The sequence below is a fragment of the Gorilla gorilla genome, chromosome 3 (assembly GCF_029281585.2).
Source record: "Gorilla gorilla gorilla isolate KB3781 chromosome 3, NHGRI_mGorGor1-v2.1_pri, whole genome shotgun sequence".
Lineage (NCBI taxonomy): Eukaryota > Metazoa > Chordata > Mammalia > Primates > Hominidae > Gorilla > Gorilla gorilla.
Window position 1 is genome coordinate 35,448,404 of NC_073227.2, and position 11,807 is coordinate 35,460,210.

The window sequence follows — 11,807 nt, forward strand, 5'->3', positions numbered from 1 at the left end:
AATGATTAATAATACAATAACATAGAGCAACTGTTCTGTGGGGCTGCTTGGAGTTACGAGTTTTTCATCAACTCTGTTTTGTTCTCTGCTTCTATCCATGCAGGGAAGCAAATGCTCGTCACCATGTTTTTTCATCAAGCAACAGGAACCATCATTCTGTAGAAACAAAGGCACCGACAAAACATTTCCAACCATTAAAATAATTTTCCGACATGGTTTCAGTAATTAGTGTATTTCATTTTCAACAACTATAATTAAACCTGACCTTTAAGCTAATTATATCTTGACATTTATGATTTTAAACTGGCTTTCCCTGTGGTGACAGTGTGTTAGATTCGGGTTCTAATGCACAGTTTTGTACTATTTACCTGTTGTCAAAGGGTCTCTGTGTGGCTTGAAGGGGACCATTTCATCCAGCGTCCTGTTATTGGAGGGCTAATGGTGCCACCAATGGTGCGGAAGGAATATTTTCTTCTACAATATACAGATGATGCTGAATTTTTGTAAAAGTGTTTGGATATAATTACAGTCACGGCAGAATCCCTGCTAGAAAATTTCAAAGAACAGGATGAAAATTAACTCAGAGTCTGAGTGTAGATCAAGTGGCCTTTATTTTTTTGCATATAACAAGCTGCCATAGAAGAAAAGTTGAGTCAAAGTGAAACTGGGGAGAGAGGAGAACCCAAGATGGCAGGCCTGGTCTTGTTGGTTTCCATTAAGCTTGAGCAATGATGGGAATGTTCACTGTTTTTTTTCCTTTTGTCTCTCCTAGGCTACTTCCAAATTAGCTTTCCTTTTTCCTGATAATAAGAAGAATAGCTAATATTTTCTAAGCCTCACTGTGTGCCAGGCACCATGTTAAACACTTCACATGTATTATATTCATCCTTTAGCAGTCCTTGGAGGTATGGAATCCATAGCCCCTTGATTTTCTTCAAGTGTCAAATGCCAATACTTGGTGAAACAAGACGTATTTTGAAATGTTAATGTTCATGTTTCTTTTTCCCCATTTGTCTTATGTGATCATCCACTGTTTGGTCAGAGGCATCCATATGGCTTTTAAGAATGAGAATAAACAGTCAGGTTTGCTTTTCTTACTTCCAAAGTGGGTTCTAAGGGAAGCAGTGCCACAATCAGAGAAGTGGAAAGAGGATAGAGTAAGAACTAGAGAGCCAGGCTGCTCATCGCCTCACCTCCTTGCATGAAAGAGAGCTGGAGCAGGGAGGATAGGTGACCTTAGTGGAGGGGAGGCAGGAGAGAAGTGAGTTCATGGGAAATGTGGTGCAAAGCAAGTGAAGACATGTTGTGGGGTGGGTAATAGGAACAGCCAAGCAGAGTACTAGAGAGTACCCTGGAAGCTCAGCCTTCAGAGGCAGACTGCCAGTGGGGAGAGGACTGGCCATATTCAGGCAGGTGGAGGAGCTGTGCTAGAGGAGCCATTAGCCTCATTGCCCTTGTGAGATCTGAACTTTTCATGGAGAGTTGCCTGCAGGTGGCTTATGGATTGTCTGGTAGGAAGATAACTGTGATGAGACTTCATGAGGCCATCAAAAATCTGGGGGCAGTGGAGGTGGGGGGAATTCACTTTTTTTCTGTGGCCTGGGACATACATAAGAGTCTTAAAATATAGGAGGGAGGTCATTACGCTTAGAGAGGCAGGGACATTATGGAAAGGAAAGCCCAAGCTTTATGCTTAGGTGGGACTAGATGTGAAGGGACCCTGTCTTGTAACATGGAAAACGATTTAAGTTCTCACTGGATATTTATTTTTAGCAGTGATTTTGGTTAAAAAAATCAAAATCAGTACTCAACCAGGTGGTTTTCTAATGGTGGGATTAGAGGCAGGGGGATACCTGGTTTCAAAAAGCATCCTGAACTGGTTTTATATTAAACTCAGTGGTTTCTGCCTCTTTGCATAACTTTAGGATGCATCTTATTTCTGGGCATCTCATTTCTGGGAAGTGAGATGTGTGCTTCACCACTGTGTGTTGCCAAAGAACAGGTTAGATCAAGTGTGTCCACTGACTGAGCAGTGGGAATGGGCTTGGGGAGTAGGATTGAATAAGGCACAAGATAAGCACAAAGATAGGATGTTGTTAAAGAATTAGGACACAGACCTTGGCAAAGCTATTACAACTTTAAGATTGTTCTGTCGTCTTCTCTAGTTTCGTCTTCTTGGAGATTTGGGGCCTCTGTGTGGACTGCAATAAAACAAGTTGCTGAAACATTGTGTGAGGACACCCTGGCCCTTGCTTCACTTTAGGCAGGTTTCAGACAATGTCGGTTAGCTTCCTTTTACTCAATGTACCTGCATAGAAGTGAACCGATGGTGAATTGGTGATTTTAAAGTACTGGTGGTGAGAAAGGAAGAGAATACTGATTAGAATTTTAAAAAATGTTTTAATTTTTACTTTTATAAATACAGGGAGTACACGTGCAAGTTTGTTACATGGACTAGAAAAATACTAAAGAGTAAAAATCGACAGCCATTTGAAGTTAGGGTCAGCCCCAGGGATGTGTCTTAGAGTGGTTATTAGGTGGCTGTGTCATGCATTGCTTATTTTGCTTGTCTATCTGACTAGGCTGCAAGTGCTATGAAGTTAGGGCTGATAGTTTTGTTTAGCTTTGTTTTGTTTTTCCACCTGTGTGCTTAGAACTGGTCAAAAATGCTTCCAGATGAGTGGATCCAGCCTTTGGAAAATATTTTCCTCTTCATGAAAGGCCAGTCTGTATATGGCCACTCATGCCTCTGTTCTGATCATCATCTTTCTGTTCCAGTTCCCAAGAGGAGTCAGTTTCATGAGTTTTGGGGCCAGGGGCTGCAGAAAATTGTAAAGACCTCAAGAGAGCCAACTCCTTGTTCCCTTCAGCATGTCAACAAGGCAGTGTCGGAGAGCTACTCATTCCAGGTGCTGCTACTATGACAGAGAACCCTGGACCACTCCTACTGATGTTGACTTACAGAGGAACTAGTTGGTTGGCCTTGTGGTTAATTTGTTCTCCATCTGGGGCAGGCTGTATAGCCTGTATATCCAACTTCATCTCACAGGAGACAAATAGACTGGACCTATCCTTGCAAGTGTATTGGGTGGGTCAGATGTTTAGCAAGATCCTTATGACTCTAATCTCTGGTAGATTTATTATCTGAGTCTTACAACCCCTTGCTGTCTTGAAGACTATAATCTATATAATGTGTGGTGAGTAAAACAGCTAGCCAGAATGCCATTCCTAACATGTTATTGGCCTGTAACTCTGCCAAGCAGGCTCAGAAAGTCATAAATCTGATGTGAATTTATAGTGGCAGACTTAAGTGTAGTCAATAACAAGAGAGTCCTGTTATTTTACTGACAGGGGATCACCAACACACTGAGACTTACACATCTGGTCTATTAAGAGTTAAAAGTAACACTGAATTTAAATTGCCCTTAACACAGGATATATCTAAATATTCACTGTGTATTTATTTATCTCTGCAGTTCAAAGCCTTTTCTGACCAAAGTCTTTACATTTCTGTGCTAACAGTTTATTCTTTATCAGTAATGATCTTTCTGGGGCCATTTGGTTTGACTGTGCAGTGACACATGATATTTGGATAAACCAGGATTTATTTCCTCTTTAGCTCTGCACATGGAGTTTGGTGACACGTTTACAAGAGATCACCTGTGATGAGGACAAAGGTCGGTGGAAAGCTGTTCAAACAGAGAGACTTGGCCTTGAGGAGCCCATTTGAACCTCAACTCTTGACCTGTTCATTGACTGTGTTGGCTAATTGGGTCTTCAGTGCAAAGCAAGAAACAATGCTCAGCTTTGCTAACTGTTTGTGTAGCCAGAACATGAAAATCAATCTACCGATGACCAAAAGGGCATAGCAAACAACATCCCTGTGGAGTTGGGTGTTTTTGGCCTTGGCGTTCCACAGATGTGACCTGAGAATTCACACAACTTACATGAAGATGCAATTCATATGATTAATATGTTCACTGCATGAAGATTTTATTCACCATAAGTTGGGATGGTGAGAGACGGACAGAAAACACAGAAGCCTGAGGTAAGTAGAAATGTGACCCATGAAAGCAGTTTGGGTTCAGTTGAAAAGATTGTGCATATTCTGATATCATTGAATTGTGTTCTTTTTTTTTCCCCATCAGTGAGATGTGAAGGATTTTACAGCTTGTGAAGGAAAATAAATCATATGAACACAAAACAAAAAAATCCACCTCTCTTTGGATACATTCCTTGGTTTAACTCCAAAGAAGTAGCTTGTGTGGCTTCTCCTAAAATGTGTGAAATACCACCTGGCTGGGTCCCAGGGAAAAAACCAAGTTGGGGGTCCCTGAGTGCTGAAGTCTCCTGGCAGCTCAATCCTTGTTAGTATTTGAGATAAATAAAACAACTGATCTTATCTGAAAACTGCATAGAAAGTAGGAATATTTTTATTACATTGAAAATGAAAAAAAAAAGCTCTTGACTTTTTTTTTTTTTTTTCTTTTTTGATGGAGTCTCACTCTGTCACCCAGGCTGGAGTGCAGTGGCGTGATCTCAGCTCACTTCAACCTCCACCTCCCGGGTTCACGCCATTCTCCTGCCTCAGCCTCCTGAGTAGCTGGGACTACAGGCGCCCGCCACCATGCCCAGTTAATTTTTTGTATTTTTAGTAGAGACAGGGTTTCACCGTGTTAGCCAGGATGGTCTCGATCTCCTGATCTCGTGATACGCCCGCCTCGGACTCCCAAAGTGCTGGGAGCTTTTGACTTTTTAAAAAAACTTAATGCTGTCAGATCCAAAGGAAGTTAAATAAGCATGCATTTGGATTTAGAATCTTGATTAAAGAAATATCTTGGAAATGAGCCCCATAGCACAGGACCCTCTTCGGTAGAATTTATTAGAAAGATCCCAAGTGGCAAGCATCATTTTTATTTTCTCTTTCTCATTTAAGGTGGGAAGCTCTTTGCTCTCTTTTAAGATGCTTACTGCTGAAGTAAGTACAAAACAGGTAAGCACATTTTAATCAGGGGATATTTTCAAGGCTTGCAACAGTAAGTTACATTGGATATATCCAGGAAAGCTTTTTAAAAATCCCCAAACCTATCTCACGTACTTTATTTTTAACAAAGGAAGGGAAGAGATAAAAGAAAATAAAGAAGGAATAAATCGAGTGTAATGTGGCAGATGCCTTTCTCACTGCCTATAATTGTGTAAAGAAACAATACAATGCAGTAAAACTCGGCGGATTTTATTTGGTTTATTAGCTCCAACTGCATCTCGAGCTGTCTCACTGCCCCAGTTTTAGACAATACATGACATCATAATTGCTTCTGGCATTTTACAGTAATAGATACTGGTGAGAGTTGTCTGAGTTGGTTTTTTTTCTTGCCTCCCCTCACTTTATGAGTACTTCTTTGGAAAACAGCAACCGCTCATTTGCAGCGCATGCACATTTTGGCTAAGATAGTTCTTCACTACGCTGCCTGCAAAGATATTCTGCTCTATTTAAGTTCGAAGGCAGCTTTCTTCAATCCACCCAACAGACCCTTAGGGTCTCCCAATGATGCCTATCAACTTACTCAGTGTGGTACCCCTGTCCAGGGTGCTGAACTGGGGAGATTAGCCAAATTAACCAAAACCAGGGCAAAAATCATTCTCAGGAAATCCAGATTCCTAAAGTAAAACCTTGGGTGACTTAATAGTATTTATATTCCACAATATATGTAGAGATTTTCTTTTGCTCTGCATGCATGACCTCTGTTATGTGCTGAAGACCCAGCTAACAAACCAGTAGCAGAGAGGTGGCTAAATGAAGTCACCAAGGCAAATGTGAGTTGAAAATTGACCCAAGCACTGGATGACAAGGACATCTTTATAAATACGTGAAGCTGATGCAGGCTTTGACTGCCATGCAGCAGATTAGCATTGTTAAACTGTGTCACAGTCCAAACAGTGCCTGGCTAGAATATTTATTATGTTACTTAATCTTGCTGAGCAAACAGACTATATTTATCAGCACAGGGAAGGAGCTCCCCTTTCAAGGGCCAATTTGTCCAGAAAAGTATCAGATAAACATACATTGTTACAGATGGCAGTGTTAGGGGAGATGATTTTAAGTCTCACTTTTATAGGTGAGGGCACGGAGAACCAGAGAAGGTAAGTGACTTTCCCAAGGTCACATAGCTATTATGTGGTAGTGCTGGGACTAATTTTCTAGTCTTCTGATACCTTGAAAATTGTTCTTCCCGTTGAGACAAGCACCCTCATAGCTGGGGAGCAGCCTGCAAACCTATGAACAGTTTCTGCTTTCCTGCAGAGTCACATGGTGATAGTGGTCCTGAGCAACTATGTTTTCTCTCTGATATCCCTTAACACTGGCCTTTGGGAGGAATAAGACATATTTCTCCAGGCCTCCTGCTGCCTGAGCCATGATTGGCATACTGTGACATGACTTTCCTATTACTACATTAAAGTGCTTTACGGGCTCATTCCTTCAAGATTCTGCCATCACTTATGGCTGAAAATGATGAGGACATAAATAGTTATATATTGCAATGTATGGCAAGAGAGCCAACTGGAAGTAGACACTGTTCTGAAGCTCCCAAACTCTCTATATCTATTGTATGCTTCTTAGCATTTTCTATTTTGAATTATCATGTTTTCATGTAGTATTGTTCTTTATTGTATTGTAAATGTTCAAGATTGCCATTATTACCTCTGTTTTACAGATGAGTAAACCAGGAGTTCAAAAGACTTGTCTAAGATAAATGAAAACTAACTAACTAACTAGCAGTGAAACAGTGATATCTAGTTTCTATTCTATTCTTATTTCCCTTACCACATAGTTCCATCTCCCTACTATACCTGGCACATAGATAAGAATTAATACACCTATTTTGAATGAATGAGGCCAAATCTGACTTCCACATGCCTTCATTTTCATAATCAGTGATACTTTAATCCCAGGAGTAATGGAATGAGCTTAGCAGCTTCTCCCACAAACCTGCTTTCCAAGCTTTGTTTATTCTTCTTCTTATTTTTTTTAGATGGAGTCTAGCACTGTCGCCCAGGCTGGAGTGCAGTGGCGCCATCTCAGCTCACTGTAAGCTCCGCCTACCAGGTTCATGCCGTTCTCCTGCCTCAGTTTCCCGACTAGCTGGGACTACAGGTGCCTGCCACCACGCCCGGCTAATTTTTTTTGTATTTTTAGTAGAGGCGGGGTTTCACTGTGTTAGCCAGGATGGTCTCCATCTCCTGACCTTGTGATCCGCCCTCCTCTGCCTCCCAAAGTGCTGGGATTATAGGTGTGAGCCACTGCACCTGGCCTGTTTCTAATTTTATGAGGAGAATACCCTACCTATCTTTCTTCTCAAAGCAAGTCATTTAAGTTCCAGGAAATTATCCCTTAAGTCTGGCTTTCCTGTGTGTCTCAGTTTCCATTCCTCTCTCCCTCCTGCTACTGTACTAGATCAGGTCCCCATTATCTCTGATCTGCACTAAAATAATGAACTTCTTATGGACTCTCTTCCTGTGGATTCACCTCTCCTCCAGTGTGGTCCTCACAGAGCTGAAGGTTCTAATTCACAAATCTGATTACATCACCCTCCACTTCAGAACTCCCCATTTTTAAGGTCATAATCTTAACTCATGTACATGGCATGCCATGCCCTTCATGAACTGGCCACTCCTTGCTTTTGTAGAGTTATCTATTGCCACTCTTTACTTCTTACTCCACACTCTACTCTACCATTATTGAACTACTTGTCATTTTGCCCCATGGTCTTTCAGACTTCCAAGTCTTTGCATGTGGCATTCCCTGGAATATCCTCCTGCCTTGACAAAGTTGTACCTACATATATGATATTGTGAAAACACGTAACCAGTTTTTCTACCATTATAGCTCACGTTCTTTTGACAATGTCAAAATTGTATTTTAAAAGTGGATTCTGGGACTTTTGCTTCTGGCAAATAAGATATCACTCATACTTACTAAAATGGTTAAAATCAAGAACATCGACTATTCCAAGTGTTGGTAAAAATAGAGAGGAAATGGAACTCCCATACATTGCTGGCAGAAATGCCAAGTTGGTGTAACAACTTTGGCACACAGTTTGGCACTTTCTTTAAAAGCTACACGTGTCTACTACATGACCCAGCCCTTCTGTCCCTTGGTATTTATCCAAGAGAAATGAAAGCACATACCCATACTAAGGCTGCTACGCCAATGTTTGTAGCAGCTTTATTTGTTATAGCCCCAAACTGGAAACAACACAAATGTCCATCAACGGGTGAATGAATAAACAAATTGTCGTATATCCATGCAGCACAATACTACCCAGTAATAAAAGGAATGCACTATCGACACACTTTACAATGTGAAATAGTATCAAAATAATTATGGTGAATGATAGAAGCCAGACCAAAAAACAGTGCATATTGTATGGTTCCATTTATATACACAGAAGAATCTCTGTATCTGGGGATTCTGCATTTGTGGATTCAATCAACTACAGATAAAAAATATTTGAAAAGCAACATAAAAATAATACAATGCAGTATAACAACTACTTACATAGCATTTATAATGCATCAGGTATTATCAATAATCTAGAGATGATTTAAAGTATAAAAGAGAATGTGGGAAAGTTGTTCAAATACTGCACAATTTTACATAAGGGACTTGAGCATCCATAGATTTTGATATCCACAGGAATGTCCTGGAAAAAAATCCCTGAGGATACTTGAGGGTACAACAGTAAATCCAGTAAATCCAGGGAATATAACCTAATGCATAATGACAGAGAGCAGATGAAAGATTACTTGGGGTGAGGGTGTCATGAAGAGGGGATGGTAAGGAAAGGGGGGAATGGATTGAAAATGGGCATGAGAAAACTTTTGGTTGGGGTGATGCTTTTTTATTATTTTAATTGTGATGCTTTAATAGGTATATACGTATGTACAAACATACTAAATTCTTCATTTAAAATGTATGTAGTTTATTGTATGTCCTTTGTCCTCAGTAAAACTGTTTTGAAAAACAAATCCTAAAACTTACAAATAATGATTTTTTAGTTGTGAGAATTTCAGGCATTTTGATGGGTGCCATGATCCTGTTCGGAGCATCTTTTTGTAATCCCTTGTCTATCAATATGACCTGAGAGTAAGGCTTGTCCCAACTATAGCCATTGGCCATTCCTAGTAAAGTATTTTCAGGACTGTTTTTCACTTCTGAAAATAAGAAAAGTAGAACATCTTGCTGAAAAAATGTAAGAAATATCAGACAGCATCATCTGGGGTTCTCTTCTTGTATTAGTTAGGGTAGGCAAACTGTTTCAGCAAAAATACCCAAAACATCAATGACTCAATACAAAGGAAATTATTTCTTACTTTCATGCAGGCCCTATGGTGGTGCTCCACATGATCATTCAGGGACCTTTATCATTTCTGCCCATTGCTCCACCATCCCCTAAGGCCTTAATCTCCTCTCTTGTATCTTGTCAACAGGCAAAGAAAGAATGTGTGAAAAATGAACTTGAAGGTTTAACATGGTCAAAAGCTAGAAGTAGTGGGTCTCATTTCTGCCCATGTATTCATATTTTATTGGACAGAACCCACCCTCAAGATGACACCCAACACCAACGGGAATGAAGGGAATGCATTTTGTAGCCAGCCTTCCTGTCTCCGTTACAGTCCTCAATACCTACTCCCATTTCAGGTGTTTCTTAATGAGCCAGCACTAACTTTTGACAAATATACGCCTTCATTATTTAATAATTTTTGTGTGTGTGTACTTCCTATGTGAGAATACACATCAAACCTGGTTCTGTCTTTATTGTAGTGTCATAAAGGGATACAATGTACATAAGAGAAAGAGATAAGAGAAAGAGATATTAAAAAGATAAATTTCTAAGTAATTATAATTGAGGTAGATACTACAAAGAGAAAGAGCAGACAAAGGACCCATGGTCTTTCTATGAAAAACTGAACATTCATCCATTCATTTCAACAAATTGAACTCAGTGTGGAGCACTGAGCTGCCATGGTACAGAAGTCCAATCCTGTGAGTTTCAGTGACCCCTGCACTTCCGGAGTTCACAATGAGTTGAAAAAATAAAACACCTATGCAAGGAACTCTATCAAAAGGCCCTTTAGAAGTACCATAAGAATTTGGAGTGGAGAACAACCAGTTATCCAAAAGAACTGTTTTCTCTTTCCTCTGGTGAGAAACTGCATTTCCTATGCTTCCATGTAGTTGGGTGCGGCCGTGAGTGAAATGTGAGCAGAAATGTTATGTTCAAGCTCTGTTTCTCTTGCTTGAAAGAAAGTGATTTCCATGGATTTATGCTATTTCCACTTACCTGAAGTTTTTATGGATATATTTGTGGCCCAGCTTCAACCATGTGGAAGACAATGCCCCAGAAGATGGCAGAGCCACAAGATGGAGGGAATCTGGGTCTCCATATGACTGGATTGAGCAGAGCTGCTTTCCCAATCTGGATTCCTCATTTCAGGAATCTTATACAGAAAGCCATAAACTTTCATCTTGTTCCTGTCACAATATTTCTGGGTCTTTTTTGTTGTTGTTGTTATAAGAGCTTAGTCTTTTCTAAGTCACTGTGAGAAATAAAATAAAAATAGAGTGATTCTTAGAGAAGAGCGATCCCCTCTGGCTGCAGTGACCAGGAGATGCTTCATGGAGAAGGTGGCATTTAGGTTTAACATTTTTTAATGGGTAGAAGAAAGGGGACTTTAATAGAACGATGAGCCTAAGGAAAGGGCTGGGACTAGGAAAGTAGAAATTAACCACAGAATTGCATCATCACACATAGCTCTGGCTAGTTATCTCTTCTCCTTCCTCCTGCCATGCAGATGTAGAGTTCTCTAATTTTAGAAGTTCTTTTTCTGTTAATTCTTGTCTAAAGACGTTTAATATCCCATAGGGTTGGCAACATACGTAAAATTATTTTTAAAACTTTTTGGTGAAATTTGCTATTATAATTAGTCTCTTTATAATTAGTCTCTTTATAATACGACTCATAATCCCTGTTATATCACTGCAGTGAAATGAGGATAATTGAAATAATTAGTTGTATGATTCAGCTACAGTGTTATGGTGGCCTGGGTAATCTGGAGTGCTTAGAATTTGAGGTATAGGCCAGGCCAGTGGCTCACACCTGTAATCCCAGCACTTTGGGAGGCTGAGGCAGGTGGATCACAAGGTCAGGAGTTCGAGACCAGCCTGGCCCACATAGTGAAACCCCGTGTTTACTAAAAATACAAAAATTAACCGAGTGTGGTGGCTTGTGCCTGTAGTCCCATCTACTTGGGAAGCTGAGGCGGGAGAATCACTTGAACCTGGGACGCAGAGGTTGCAGTGAGCCGAGACCATACCATTGCACTCCAGCCTGGGTCACAGAGGAAGACTCTGTCTCAATTAAAAAAAAAAAGAATTTGAGGTATAAGTGTTCTGAACATCTCCCCTTTGCCTACTTGTATCTACTTTTTGAGGGTCAGTGAGTACAACTAACACTTCCTTTTAAATATATTCCCCACCTCTTATGCTCTTCTCCTAACATGAACTGCAAGATTCTAGTATATTTGGGCTTATGACCATGATAGCTTGCTCTATAGTTTAGAAAGTGCTTGTTATATACATTATGTCATTCTAATTTAGATAACTGTAAGGTAGATTCTGGGCTGGTATTATCCCCCTTTTAGATGAGGAAAACCAAGGTCCAAGAAAGGCGTTCGAATTTTTTGCTGGAAGTTTTGCTTATAGGTAATTGTTAGTCCAGGAGTCAGGCTCATGCTTTCTTATTCTA

The 11,807-nt window shown here is 40.2% G+C and overlaps 1 long non-coding RNA gene across 1 annotated transcript in view; it reads left to right on the plus strand.

Annotated features, from left to right (window-relative positions):
• Positions 1-8,974, plus strand: part of LOC109026541 (uncharacterized) — a 64,731-nt gene extending 55,757 nt beyond the window's left edge. The window contains exons 4-6 of the long non-coding RNA XR_004070173.3: positions 3,620-4,048; positions 4,937-4,993; positions 7,032-8,974. This is a non-coding gene — a long non-coding RNA (uncharacterized lncRNA). The remainder of the gene's footprint in view (positions 1-3,619; positions 4,049-4,936; positions 4,994-7,031) is intronic.
• The last annotated feature ends 2,833 nt before the right edge of the window (positions 8,975-11,807 follow it).